Genomic DNA, 13,271 nt, shown 5'->3' with positions numbered 1-13,271 from the left:
CAGTTTAATGACATGAGAAACACAGTATATGTTGAAATGAAAAACATGCCATGTTATAACTATGTTACCGTAATGCCAATTTTGAGAGATCTCCACAGCATAAATAAAGATGAGAAGAAAATCTACAAATGGGTCACAGTTGTTACTTCCAGCTGCAAATTTAAGGATGATTTTAACTTTATCTTTCCTAATTACCTGCACCTTCCAAATGTCTTGCTTAAGTTAGTCTTATAGCATAATGGTAAAAAGCTTGAGCATAAAATCTCAGTTATACAAGATGAGTAAGTTCTGAAGATCTAATGTACAACATTGTTCTCATGGTTGACAATGCTGTATAATATATTTAAAATGTTGTTTAAAAGGTAGTTCTGATGCTACATGTTCTTACCACAATAAAAATCAAAGGAACCAAACAAACGGGCTGTAGAATTAGAATAACTGTCTGGATCTTCCCTCCGCCTCTTACTAAGAGGGCGATATTGAGCAAGTTGTATTTTCCTCGTTCTTTAGAATTGGCCATAACACTGGTAACACCCCAACAGAATAGCTGTGAGAAAATGGAATAGTGTACATAAAGCAGCTAACACAGGAGTATGTAGTAAGCTAAATAAATGTTAGCTATTTGTGTTGTAATTATTGATAAGAAACAGTTGTTTTTCAAATATTATTTCTCTTACTTAGTAATAAACATATGTATGTTGCCAAATCTCAATGTCAACATATAACATAAACATTGTGTATGTTGCTAATAAATCTCAATGTCTTGAATTTCTGAGAAGTTAGGGCCTTTGGTGTATATTAAGGTCGAAGAACTTGCTAGGAGCTCAACTGAATGCAAAACTCCCATTCCTGCATAAAGCAAAAGTGCAGCTGGAGCCTAAGATTTAGCCAGTGATAGTAATGATGGTTCTTGCCAATCATTGTTTAAAAAAAATAATAATTAGGTGCTATATTTACAAGGAACAAAGTGTCCTGTGAAGATTGTGTTCACAGTTTCTGTTTGTTTCATAAGAGAGAATAGCAAGACACATATTACATTCCCAAAAGAACATGAGGTAGCACAATAATCCTAGTAATGTTTTGAATTCCAGATTTGCAAGGCACAGTGTCTTAAGGAAGGTAATGGTAAAAGTAAGAGATAACCTGGGTCTGGAACTGTGAATAATTCATAATGTTTTTATGTTCATATGTGAACCTGGACAAACACTGGAATGAATATTTTGAATTTGGAAATCTGTGGGGAAAAAATATTGATAAATTCTTACTGGTAGACCATATTCCAACTATACCCTTGGCCTGTGAACATTACAAGTGCTTCTCGGTTTTTCTCCCCCAGAGGTAGAACAGGAGAGCTAGGGTGACTGGAGCCTGAGGTGGGCATCCCCTGCTGCCCCTGCTGCCCCTGCTGCCCCCACTGCCCCCGCTGCCAGGAAGTGAGTACTCCTGTTCCATTTAGGGCAGGCTTTATTAAGGGGATTTTTCTCCATCTTCTCTATGAGAACTTGGTAGAAATCTTGAAGGTAAAACTTAACCACAGCGTGGGTGTGTCTCCCTAAGTCTGGCCACTCCTGGGATTTTTAACTCTCAGATTTGTCCACACTGAGCTTGGACCTCTGAACTATGGTGATCTTGGGAAGTCAATTCACAAGTAAAGACGAAGCATGAAGAGACCACTGTAAGTTCTTGTGAAGGGTTTGCCTTTTGGATTTGAGATTTCAGAGTAGCGTAATTGGACATGACTCATCTGGTTTTTGGCAGATTCTCAAATTTTAATCTCTGTGATTTTTTTTTTTCTATTGGCTTAGTTTCTCTGAAAAAATTCTGGCAGCCAGCTTTTTCATAGATAAGTTGTAGAAGATGCCTGAGACTCTTAGTATGAGGGACAATACAAAAGTTTTAAGATACACAAAACTTAAGAAGCATAAAACCATTTTGCTGTGTTCTGGTTTATTGTTTCACTTCCTAGAACTATTTTGAACATGTGAACTTGGACCAACACTGGAATATTATATTTTACTATAAATTCTCAAGATAATCAGTATAGTATTCTCAATACTATATTTTCTCAAGATAATCACCATGACATTCTGTGCACTTTTGTATTCTTGTAAGGCATTTTTAAAAAAAAAACACTTATTCCACGGCTGTAAGAACACTTTCATAGGTGTGAACAGGTTCTTCAGGGGTCCTCAGGGGTGAAGAAGCTTCTTCCATGCATCTCATTTTTTAACTATAGATAACAGGGAATAATCACACAGGGCTGGATCAGAACTGCAGGGTACATAAATCATAAGTTTAACCTTTGTGGACTCCAGGTATTGAACGGTGATGTCTATGTGGGTGGGTGCATTATCATGGCGCAAGATGATCTCCCACAGTCCTGTCCTTCTCCGTCATTTTTGAAGACTCCCAAAAACTTTTGACAAGCATACTATTGTGTACCACTGAGCAGTAACAGTTCTTTATTCCCCCAGAGGAACAGTTGTGACATGACTATCTTGGGAGCAGAAAATTGCCACCATATTCTTTCAAACCCCTTGGGGCCACTTGACTTTTGTTGGTGGATTTTCATCAGGAAAAAAATTCATACTATCAACTAATGCTTATTATTCACTGTTTGCTATAAAGGATGTACTAACATTCATTTCTACCAACAGTGTATAAGTGATTCTTTGTCTCTTCATCCACACCAGTATCTACTGTTTTTGGTCTTTTTATTAGTAGTGATTATGGTTTTAATTTGCATTTCCCTGATGACTTGGTGATATTGAGCATTTTTTCAAATGTTTCTTGGCCATTTGTCTATCTTCTTTTGAAAAGCTTCTGTTTTGCCCACTTTTATATGAGATTGTATTTTTTCTTACTGATTTGCTTCAGTTATTTGATATTAGCCATATGCCAGATGTATAGTTTGTAAATATTCTCTCCCATTCTTTAGAAGTTTCTCTTTCTAGTGAGTTGTTTTCCTGGTCCTGTTTTACTCCCACTAATTTGAAATTATCTAAGTAACTTGACTTTATTTTTCCTTCTTTTTTTCTCTGTACATCCAACTGTTTTTTTTTTCTTTTTGTTACCAAGTTTCTATTTTTTTATTTTTGTTATCAAGTGGCTCAGTATTCATATTAAAGTCATTAGCTCATTTGAAAATATCTCAAGGAGTGAAAATAATATATGCTGATATGTTATTCAAAAGCAACAGTATCAATAAAAGATCTAAGAATTCCTCTTTGAAAAATAATGAAACCTCCACTAATACAGCAATTTTAATTTCAGTCTTTTAATTATCTCTTAATTCTAAAGGTGCTGAAACATCTTCAAAGAGTAAAGATGCTGTAATTGTATATATTTTTTAAAATATGATAATTAACTTTTAATTCATTAATGCATTATTAAGGTAGAGTTGCTTAATATTCAGAATATACTTAGAATCTTTTCTTCTCAAACAAAAGAAATACTACTTTGTTGCAAATAAATTAATACAAGGTGTTTTATTTTAAATTTTAATCATTACTCAGTTCATAATGTTGAATAATATTCTCATTGAGTGATTGAAGAGGTTAAGTTTATTTCAATTTCTTTGGAATTTGAAATGTTTTATTGCTTCTTTTTAAGAAAACAAGTTTTGTTGTCACTGTTTGGGGGCTGATAAAATCCTGAATTTCAATGAAGAATCTATTTTTATGACTTGAACTTCTCCTTTAACAAAACTGCAGTGAATCTCAAGCTCAGTCTTACTAATATTCCCCAGTTAGGAGGAAGTTCCGTTGAAGTAACAGATATTGATGATAATGTCCATCAACAAAATTTCAGTAAAAGAAATATTTTGGCACTCACGGGCTCCTAAGATTGTGGGTCTCTGTCTACTTCCCCTTAGATCTGATTCCTTTATGGGCTCTCTAAGTCTTTGATTTCAAAATATGTAGTGCCTAAGGACTGTCAGAAGTTGCCAATTCCTCCTCACAAGGAGCTCTTCTTCTGCGTCTCTCTTCCTGCTTTATCTTCAGTGTCCATCGTAAGTCTCCTCATTTTACTTTCTGATTCTATTCCTATCCTCTCCAAACCAATCCTGCATTTGCCTCACATAGGCTCTTCCTAAAGAAGGCTATTCTTACATTGCTCTCTTCCTTAAGAACAGAACAGATTCTCATTTGTTTCTAATTCATTCCAGGTAAGGTCTAAATTCCCCTGCATTACTTGAGGCATCCCTCTCCCATTACAGCCATGTCAATGTTCCTGTCATCCAAACAGTCCTTCTTTTGATTTCTAACATTTCCCTCTCCGTCTTTTTCATTCCACCTACACTCATACCATAGTGGATTAGAATTATTATGTATTGGTAATGTCATTGTGTGCCATTCTCTCTCTGTCTTTTAGTTACTGAACTCTCTGAATTATGGCTGAGCATATGGACATCTACATTATGGGCATGTGACTGTGTCGTGGCCACATGGATATAAGAAAAAAGTGATATGTGAGATTTTTTGGTTCACAACATTGCACTCCACTTCTTGTCTCCCTTCATGTGGGCTAAAAAATATAGAATTGATGCATCTGAGCCACCTCTACCCACTCAGAAGAGACAGTCTCACAGAAGGCATATAGTTTGAATTGGGCCTCAAAGGAAGCTTTTACATTTCTCTTGGGTATATTATTTCCCTCTATATATTCAGGAATGCACACACCATGTCTACTTCAATATTTAAACAGTATGTCCTAAGTTTTTGATCCAAATCCTTGCTCACATTAAAAGACATAATATAATAATTTAAATAGTTAAATTAGATATCTAATATCTAAATAGTTAGATATGGTATTCATAAGTAACTGAAACCATAATTCAAAGTAAATTTTCATGATGGGTTTTCAAGAAATGTTGGACAGTAGTAATGATTTATCAGGATAGCTGGAATCCTTTAATAGAGTCCTTGCTACATACTTGCCACACTTAAAGTATTTTGTATGTATTGAACTCTCAAAACTACCTGTGAGATTGTTAGTATTTTTTTCTACTTTTGTAAAAGATGACAGATACCTAGAAATATTAAATAATTTTCCTAAAGTCATATAGTTAGTAAAAGGAGTCAACAGGATTTGAACTTTTGAACACTAGATCCAAAGTCCACACTCTTAGCCATTATGCAGTACTATTTAATAAGTACATTATATCTTTTCCAATACCCATGGAATCAAGGCAATTAGCCATTCCAGCTATTTTGCCCCTGTGTATAACTCTAGGTCAGGAAATGTATCTTAGTAAAAAATTGAACATTTAGGGAGTTTTACAAAATCACTCTATAAGAAAGCAAAGTGAAAGCTGAGAAAGTAAGACAGAGATTTCATTCATATTTATTTGAGAGATAGAATATTAGTGAATATTTCTAGTAGGGACTTTTTTGGGTTTCCATTTTTTTTTCATAAAAGTTGCACCTTAGCAGTTTAGTTTGAGTATCAGGCTATGGGTTCTTAAATGTTTAGCCATCTTTATTCTTACAAGCAACAACCCCCTATTGAGAACTTATATATCAATTTGGAGAGCACTAAACTTAAAATAGAAGCAACTCCAGACAAGGCTGTCTGTCATTCTTTAGAGTCTCATTCTTTGCTTTTTAAGCAGGAAGTGTGTGCACTTTCTAATTTAAAGTGAAGCCTTCAGAAAATCTTCTTTCTCTTATTTCTAAAGGATGACTATTATGATGCAACTAGCTGATTTTATCTAGTCAATATTCTAGTTTTACCATCATCTGTTATATCTTAGGCTAATCTCTTCTATTGGTATAGACAACTAGACAACTGACCTATTTTTACTATAGGGAATCATTGCTATCAAGCTGGATCACATATACAAGAACTTATATTTAAATATTAATCAATTAAATTTGAATTAAAATTAAAATTTGAATTCACATTCTCTAGCCACAGAACCCAGTACCCACTAGTCATTAGAAGCTAGTAGTTACTGTATTTTCTTCTTCATATGTCAGAAGATTCTAGTAGACAGTGTTACTTCAGAACTTTGTTTCTTAATCATGGCTAAAAATTAGAATCTGCTAGAAAGCTTTAAAAAATATAGATGCCCTACTACTACTTCAGAACAATTCTATCAGAATATCTCAGGGTGGTGCTGAGATATTGAAAAGTTTTAAGAGTGCTTCCCCACCTAGTTATTTTAAGAAACCCAGGATTGAGATTTAATTTGATTTAGTAACATTTGTCTTTCCCAAATCAACATCCCTTTTTTGAAATGTGTATTTTTATTCAGCATATAAACATGATAAACATTTCTTCTGTCTTAAAATTTTCTTCAGCAATTAAACCTGATAAACATTTCTTCTGCCTTAAAATTAAGCAACACTTCCCCCAAATAGCAATACCTATAACAGCAATATCCATTCTATTTCCTCTTGTTTCCAGATCCCATTTTCTCTAGCACTTAACTTTCTGATTATCTGTAAGGACAAACGCCTTTAAATGCATGCCTTAAATCAGGGTGGCAACTTTCTCACCTCCCACTTTATCCTCACTCCAAATAACCTGGCTTCAGTTCCATTTCCATTACATCACCAACATGACTGGTACCAAGTCAACTGATAACTTTCACCTCCCTAAGCACAGGGAACATTTCTCCATGTTCATCTTAGTGGATTCTTGGGAACTTTTAACACTTTTGGCAATTTCCTTCTTGAAGACGTTTTCTTTTTTGCCTGCTCTGACACATACTCTCCTTGTTTTCTTCTTCTGTCTCTGACGTTTCTTCTAGTTTTACTTATTTGAGAGTATTTCAAAGTTTCCATATAGTTTCTCTGTACTTCCTGCTCTATTCTCTCTCCTTATAATTATCCAAGTGTATTACAATTTATGTAAAAATTAATTAATTTTTAGCCAAGGTCTTTTTGCTGAGCCAACAGCTAATTATTTGAGCAAAACCTCTCTTAGGATGTTTTAAGAGACTGTCAAAGTTAAGATGTCAAGGGCACGTCACCCTTCTATCTCAAATTCATTCTGCTCCTTGTGTTTTCTGTCTTAATTCATGTCACTAAAATTCTTCAACTATACAAACCTCACTAGCACTAGGGGATAGCCTCGCCTCTTCAACTTGACAGGACACCACCCTCTGCATGGCTTTTAGAAAGAGCAGGCGCTTCCCCTGAGGCACTGAGTGGGGAAATCCTGGCCTGGCGAAACTGTGGAGGGAGCCATTTGAAACCAAGGATGAATCAACCCTCCTCCTGGCTTTTGTGTGAATTTACTTTCAGTGTCATTTTCTTTTCTTAAGGAATATCACTCATTTGCAGCCAGTTATCTTTAACATCCTGCCCTGTACAATCTAAGAAGTTTGCCAGCATTGTTTCATTTACCTCCCATCTCCATCTCCTGCAGTTCAAACTGACAACATGTTTCTGCAGGGGTGCTTCATTAAGTCCATGGTCCTCACTCATGCTTATCTCCTTATCACATGGTGTTCAACCTTGGTATTCTCTGCAATGTAGAATCGTTGAGAATTTTTCAAATCTTTAAGTTCTGATTCCCTTTTTGCTTAACATTTCCTTCTTGAATTCATTTTTCTCTTCTTGCATGTCACTATAAGTAGTCAGGAGGAACCAAGTTGCTCTTTCAATACTTCATTCAGTAATCTCCTCAGCTAAATATTGAATTGCATCACTTGCAAGGATTACCTTCTACAAAACACTAAAACATGAATACAACTCAGCTAAGTTCTTTGCCACTTCCTGTCAAGGATTGCTTTTCTCCAGTTTCTAGGACCATGTTCCTCATTTCTGTATAAGACCTGACCAGAATCACTTTAAATATCTGTTTCTAGGCTTCCTTTTAAAATTCTTTCAGCATCTCCCCATTCCCTTGTTCCAAAGCTGCTTCGACCTGTTCAGGTATTTGTTACAGCTGCATTCCTCTTTTTTGGTACCCAAATTGGTATTAATCAGAGTTCTCCAGGAGAATAGAACCAATAGGATATATTGTAAGGGTTTGGGTTATGTGATTACGGAGGCTGAGAATTCCTACATTCTGCAACCGGCAAGCCAGAGACCCAGCAGAACCAACATTCTAGTTCCAGAATCTGAAGGCCTGGAAACCAGGTTAGCTGGGTGTAAGTCTGAGTCCAAGGGCAGGAAACAACTGATGTCTAGCTCAAGCAGTCAGGCAGAAAGAGAATGAATTCTCCCCCTTCTGCCTTTTTCTTCCATGCAGGTCATTAATGGATTACATGATGCCCACTCACCTCAGGGAGAGAAATCTGCTTTATTCAGTACACCAAATCAAATGTCAGTCTCATCGGAAACACCTTCACAGATACACTCAGAAACAATGTGTTTACCCAGATCTATGAATACCCTGTGGCCCAGTTAAGTTGACACATAAAATTAACCATCATAGCATGATAGATTTCTTTTCCTGTGTGGGTCCAATCTTCAGAAGGATTTAAAAGAGTGAATTATTATAACAAAAAAAAAAAGCAAAAAAATAGAATGAGGAAAAAGCTGAACACTTGCTTTGAAAAAATATAATTGTTTTAAGTATTAACATTTTATTTAGTCTATAAAAATATCAATAAAATCCAAAACTGTCTTTAAATCATTAAAATAATCAAAATGTGTACCACCTGCTCTGTGGGTCAGGTTCTAGCAATGGGGTATTGACAATATTCTCTTGGTAAAGATAATAAATTGATTAATAAGAAGATAGTGGCCTGAGGGGACAGAGGTGGGAATAATCAAGTATGATTTCAAAGAACCATGATTTCAGAATCTATTAAATTTCTTCTATGCCAGGGAATTTTTTACACATCATTGGATTAGAGGTGCTCCTAGGAACTATTGCTTGAATGAAGTCATGGTAGAAATATGACCCAGTCATAAGTGCATCTACTACTATAAGTAGGAGATATTTCTGAATAGGGGGCTTTTACTAAATTCAAAGTATGTAAATAAAAATAAATTCCATTTCTGGAAAAAATAAATTCATAATGGAATGGAATTCAACAGATGTTGGCTTACATTTCTGAACAAGCCATTAAGATTGAGGTTATGTGACATGTGTTCTTGCTACAAAAGTCAGGTAAGAAGGTACTACCATTGCATATGGACACTAATTCCATTATGTCATGGTGGATCCCATGAACAGAGAGGCTTATACTGATGAAAAGAGATACATTTAAAACTAACCACATATAGGGCTGCCTGGATTATTACACAGTAAAGAAATTTTAGTTCACAGGTAGGTATCTTTCTTTAATACTGTCAAAAAAATGGAGATTGCATTCTGGAAAAGATATATCTATATGGCTGTTTGATTTTTTTTGTAGTCTCCAAATACATAAATATACATCGAAGATGTATTACCTTTAGTTAAAAAAAAAATCATTTTCTCTCAACTTCATTTTATAGTGAATTCCAATGAAATTAGTGGCCTAAGAATTATATATCTTGAATATCAAAATATGTCAGATAGTTTCTTGGAGCTAGGGAAGTCACATTTCTGAATAAATACATCCTCCTTGGTATGTTTTCATTAAGGTTCTCTTGACAATATAAAACTATATCTGAAAATAACATCCTTTGTGTTGAAATGTAACGTGATTTTCAATCTTAGCCATTTGATTATGATGCTTTGAAAATTTCCTCGGAATAGATTACAATCTAAGAAGACTGGAATACGAGGAATGGTCAATTTTATATCTCAGTTCTCTAAAAAACTTCACTGAGGAAGATTCTCCTATTTTTAATCAAAAGCTTTGTTGAGATGAAGGAGTTAGGAGAAATAGGAAGAAGAGTCAAACTAGAGCTACTTAAATAATGAGACAGAACTCCCAGAAGAAGGCAAAATCATTGTGAATTCTTATTCATTCAGTGATAGTATTTTTAAGGGTTGTCATAAATGTAGCTAATTAAAAAGAATAACCTATCAATGCAGAAAGAGCACAAAAGAAATTTAGGAATGTTATTTTGGAAGCATGTTAATGCAGTGTCAACTGTCAGATGAAAATGTTCTTTGTAAAGCCTAGTGGCAATCACTGACTATACCTGGTTAACAACACTCATTTTTACTTCATGTCCCAACTTTATTAAGCATAGGTATTGGGGCAGAGCACAAGGTTTATTGTTTATCTTGAGAGAGATAAATTAGAGCAAAATAGAATTGATTCAAAATATATATAGCACTTTATACATACTTTGACCTCTGAATTCTAATTCCAATTTTCCTGCTTTATATGGACTATGTTCTTTCACAGGTAGCTTTAGTTTCTCTCTACTAATTCTCTTATTTGTAGAGTAAGTGACTAGTTTCAATAAAATCTTACCTACTTTCCAGTATCAACCGTTTAATGTGGAATGTATCCTGACCCAGGTCTCTATTGTATCACCAGCAACCATGATGATTGACTCAGCTTCTGGTCACTCTTTCATCATTTCAGCAAGGTGCTATGTTAACATTGGCTCATTATACCATGATTCCTTACTGCTGGCTTGGCATTTATATTTAGCAGGGATTTGTACATACTCTGACTCAGATCATAGGTTAAGTGATGTTAAAAAATAAAATAATAAAAGAATCTTGCCAACAAAAATGTCCCTTCCTACTGACAGAGAAGAGAGCAAGAACATGATATACTGCTGAGTAAGCTCTAGCAGATTCAAATGTGCATATGAGGGAGCACAATGGCGACTACGAAGTTAGGACAAACTCTCATATGTTTTATGTAGCAAAGAAGAAGAAAAAGAAAGAAATTTGTTGATTTCCCCAAGAACAAAGAGCTGTACCTCCTGACTGTCTTCTGTACATCTCATATGTAGCTCTGGAGGTAGCTTGGGAGGTAGGTTTTTATATATCTACAGCTTACCAGCTCACATGTTGGAGATATTTCCACATTATAAAAACTGGGGACTAGGTTTAATCCCTAGATAATTTATCTTTATTTCAAAGGTTATCATGAGGACTTGAATTTGCTGTGTTTCCAAGGAAACACTCTGAAAAAAGAATGGGAGAAACTGGTCTATTCGCCTCATATAATGGAGAAACTTATTTATTTTTACTGCAAATAAGCTCAGATGGGTTTAACTTGTAAGGCCTCAAAAACAACAAGAAAAAGAAGAACATAGATTCCTATTTTGAGACTGGACTTTTAGTGGAAACACTGTGTATAATCACAAAGAACTCAGTAGGAACAGAGTAATAACCTCACATAGAGACTGCAACATAGGAGTTAGTTGTTAGGAGAGCATAATGGTGCCACCGATTACTGTGGTTCTTGTTTTGTCCTTTTAGTTTTATTTTAGACTTCTAAGGTGTTAACATTATCCTCAGTGTGGAAAAGAATAGCATTTTCTTCATGATTTTTACAAAGAGCTGTCCAATAGAATTAAAAAACCATGTAGAATTTTGAATTTTCTAGTAGGTATATTAAAATGAAAAAAAAATGGTAAGATTAATTTTAATTATCCATTTAATCCAGTATCTCTAAAATATTGCCATTTCAGCATGTGATCAATATAAAAATTATTGAGATAGTTACTTTTTATTATCTATATATTTTTCTGATTGGGTGGGTTTATTACACTTACGCTACCTTTTAATTCATATGACACGTTTTAAATTCTAAGCAGCCACGCGTGGCTAGTGGCTACCACATTGACTATCACAGCTCTATCCAAATTTATAAAATATATGTGATGCTTGTTCTCTTTGAGGGTGGTACGTATATAATTTTATTTTGAGATCTTTTTTAAGCTACAGGCCAGTGAGATTCCTACTTCCAGTTTCTATTGTGCTTTTTGCATAGTAATCACAAATGTTCTTCTGTTTCAAATCAATTGAGAACTAGACACAAAGTTTATGTAGATGTAGATCAAACTATTAGCTTCAATTTAAAGAGGAAAAAAGCTGCATTGGATAATGTGGCTTCTCTGTGTCTACACTATTCTTCCTAATCCTGCTCCCTAGTTTGTGTTTGGGGCTACATGTCTTACAGCATCCCTATGTATATGAAAAAGATTGAACTCCTGCTCAAAGGGGCTTCCGTCAGAGAAGGAGCTGATGAACTGAATGCTGTAAGGAGTTAGAACCAGAAAGAACTTTCTTCCATCTTCAATAAACAGATGAATAATTTTTCCTCTCTTCTTAGAAGATGAGATTTTATAAAAACTCTTTCCCATATTATTTCATTTAGATAACAATATGAACAGAGAAGTAATACATTTGTCAAGATAACCCTAAATTCCTAAAAGGAATCAGATTTTAATGATGCTAAGGAAAGCTATGTAGCATCATGGCAGCAGGAGGTGCCCTGAAAAGTTTTAAACTAGGATCGTAAGTGATTTTGTTTGCAATACTAAGGAAAATATGCAGATTTTTATTAGCAGGAGATAAAGGGGAAAAACATTTAGCTAAACTTCTGGGCAAGTTTGTCTGAAGATTGATTAAAACAAACAAATGTGCACACTGCTTATCTTTTTAATTGATTTTTTAAGACTCTATGTGACCCACAGCCTTTGAGGAATCTGTCAGAATCTGACTGATTAGACCCTGAAAATAAATGCCCAGGGCCAGATGTATGCTTCTGGAGTGACTCACATATTGAAAAATGGCTGCTATTTCATGCTCAAAAGGAGGGAAGTGACCATTCATTTTTTCATGCTGACTAATTATTGACCAAGGATGACTTAATAAAAATTGGCCTTTCTCATTTTTCCTCCTTATATGGTTTATTTGTATTAAAAGCCGCCTCCCAGAAATAAATTTCACTTTGCATAATTTTCCCAAAAATCATGATAAATGATTTTCAGATCCAATCACTGATAAATCTGAAGTGGGAGGAAACACCATGCATTTGTTTTACTGTTAACTCTTTTCCCTCAGTTTCTAAGCTTTACTCTTTTTTAAAAAATGAAACTAAAAATATTTTATTTTTAGTAAAGCAAGAAAGACAAGATGACCTGACATTCATTTAAATCGGAGGTTGTCTGTTTTGAAGGATCAAGAGAAGTTTGGGAATTAGAAACCTGTACTTTCAGATCCTTGAGAATCTTGGGAATACATTATAGAGCTCTGCAAACCTGAACCACTGAGATTTGATGGACGAAAGTGGTCCTAGAGACTGGGGTGGGGGGGAGGGTCATTGAAGACAAGCTTTGCAATGGCATAAGGGTTGACCTTGTCTGGATCACGCATTGCTCTTTCTGTTCTTTGGTACCACTGTATGCCTTTATGCCTTACTTTATGCCTTTTCTCTACCCACCACATACCTTTGTTAGCATTTT

This window comes from Otolemur garnettii, unplaced genomic scaffold (assembly GCF_000181295.1).
Source record: "Otolemur garnettii isolate 467f Iridium unplaced genomic scaffold, OtoGar3 scaffold00024, whole genome shotgun sequence".
NCBI lineage: Eukaryota > Metazoa > Chordata > Mammalia > Primates > Galagidae > Otolemur > Otolemur garnettii.
The sequence above is the reverse complement of the archived record's forward strand: the minus strand, read 5'-3'. Positions refer to the sequence as shown.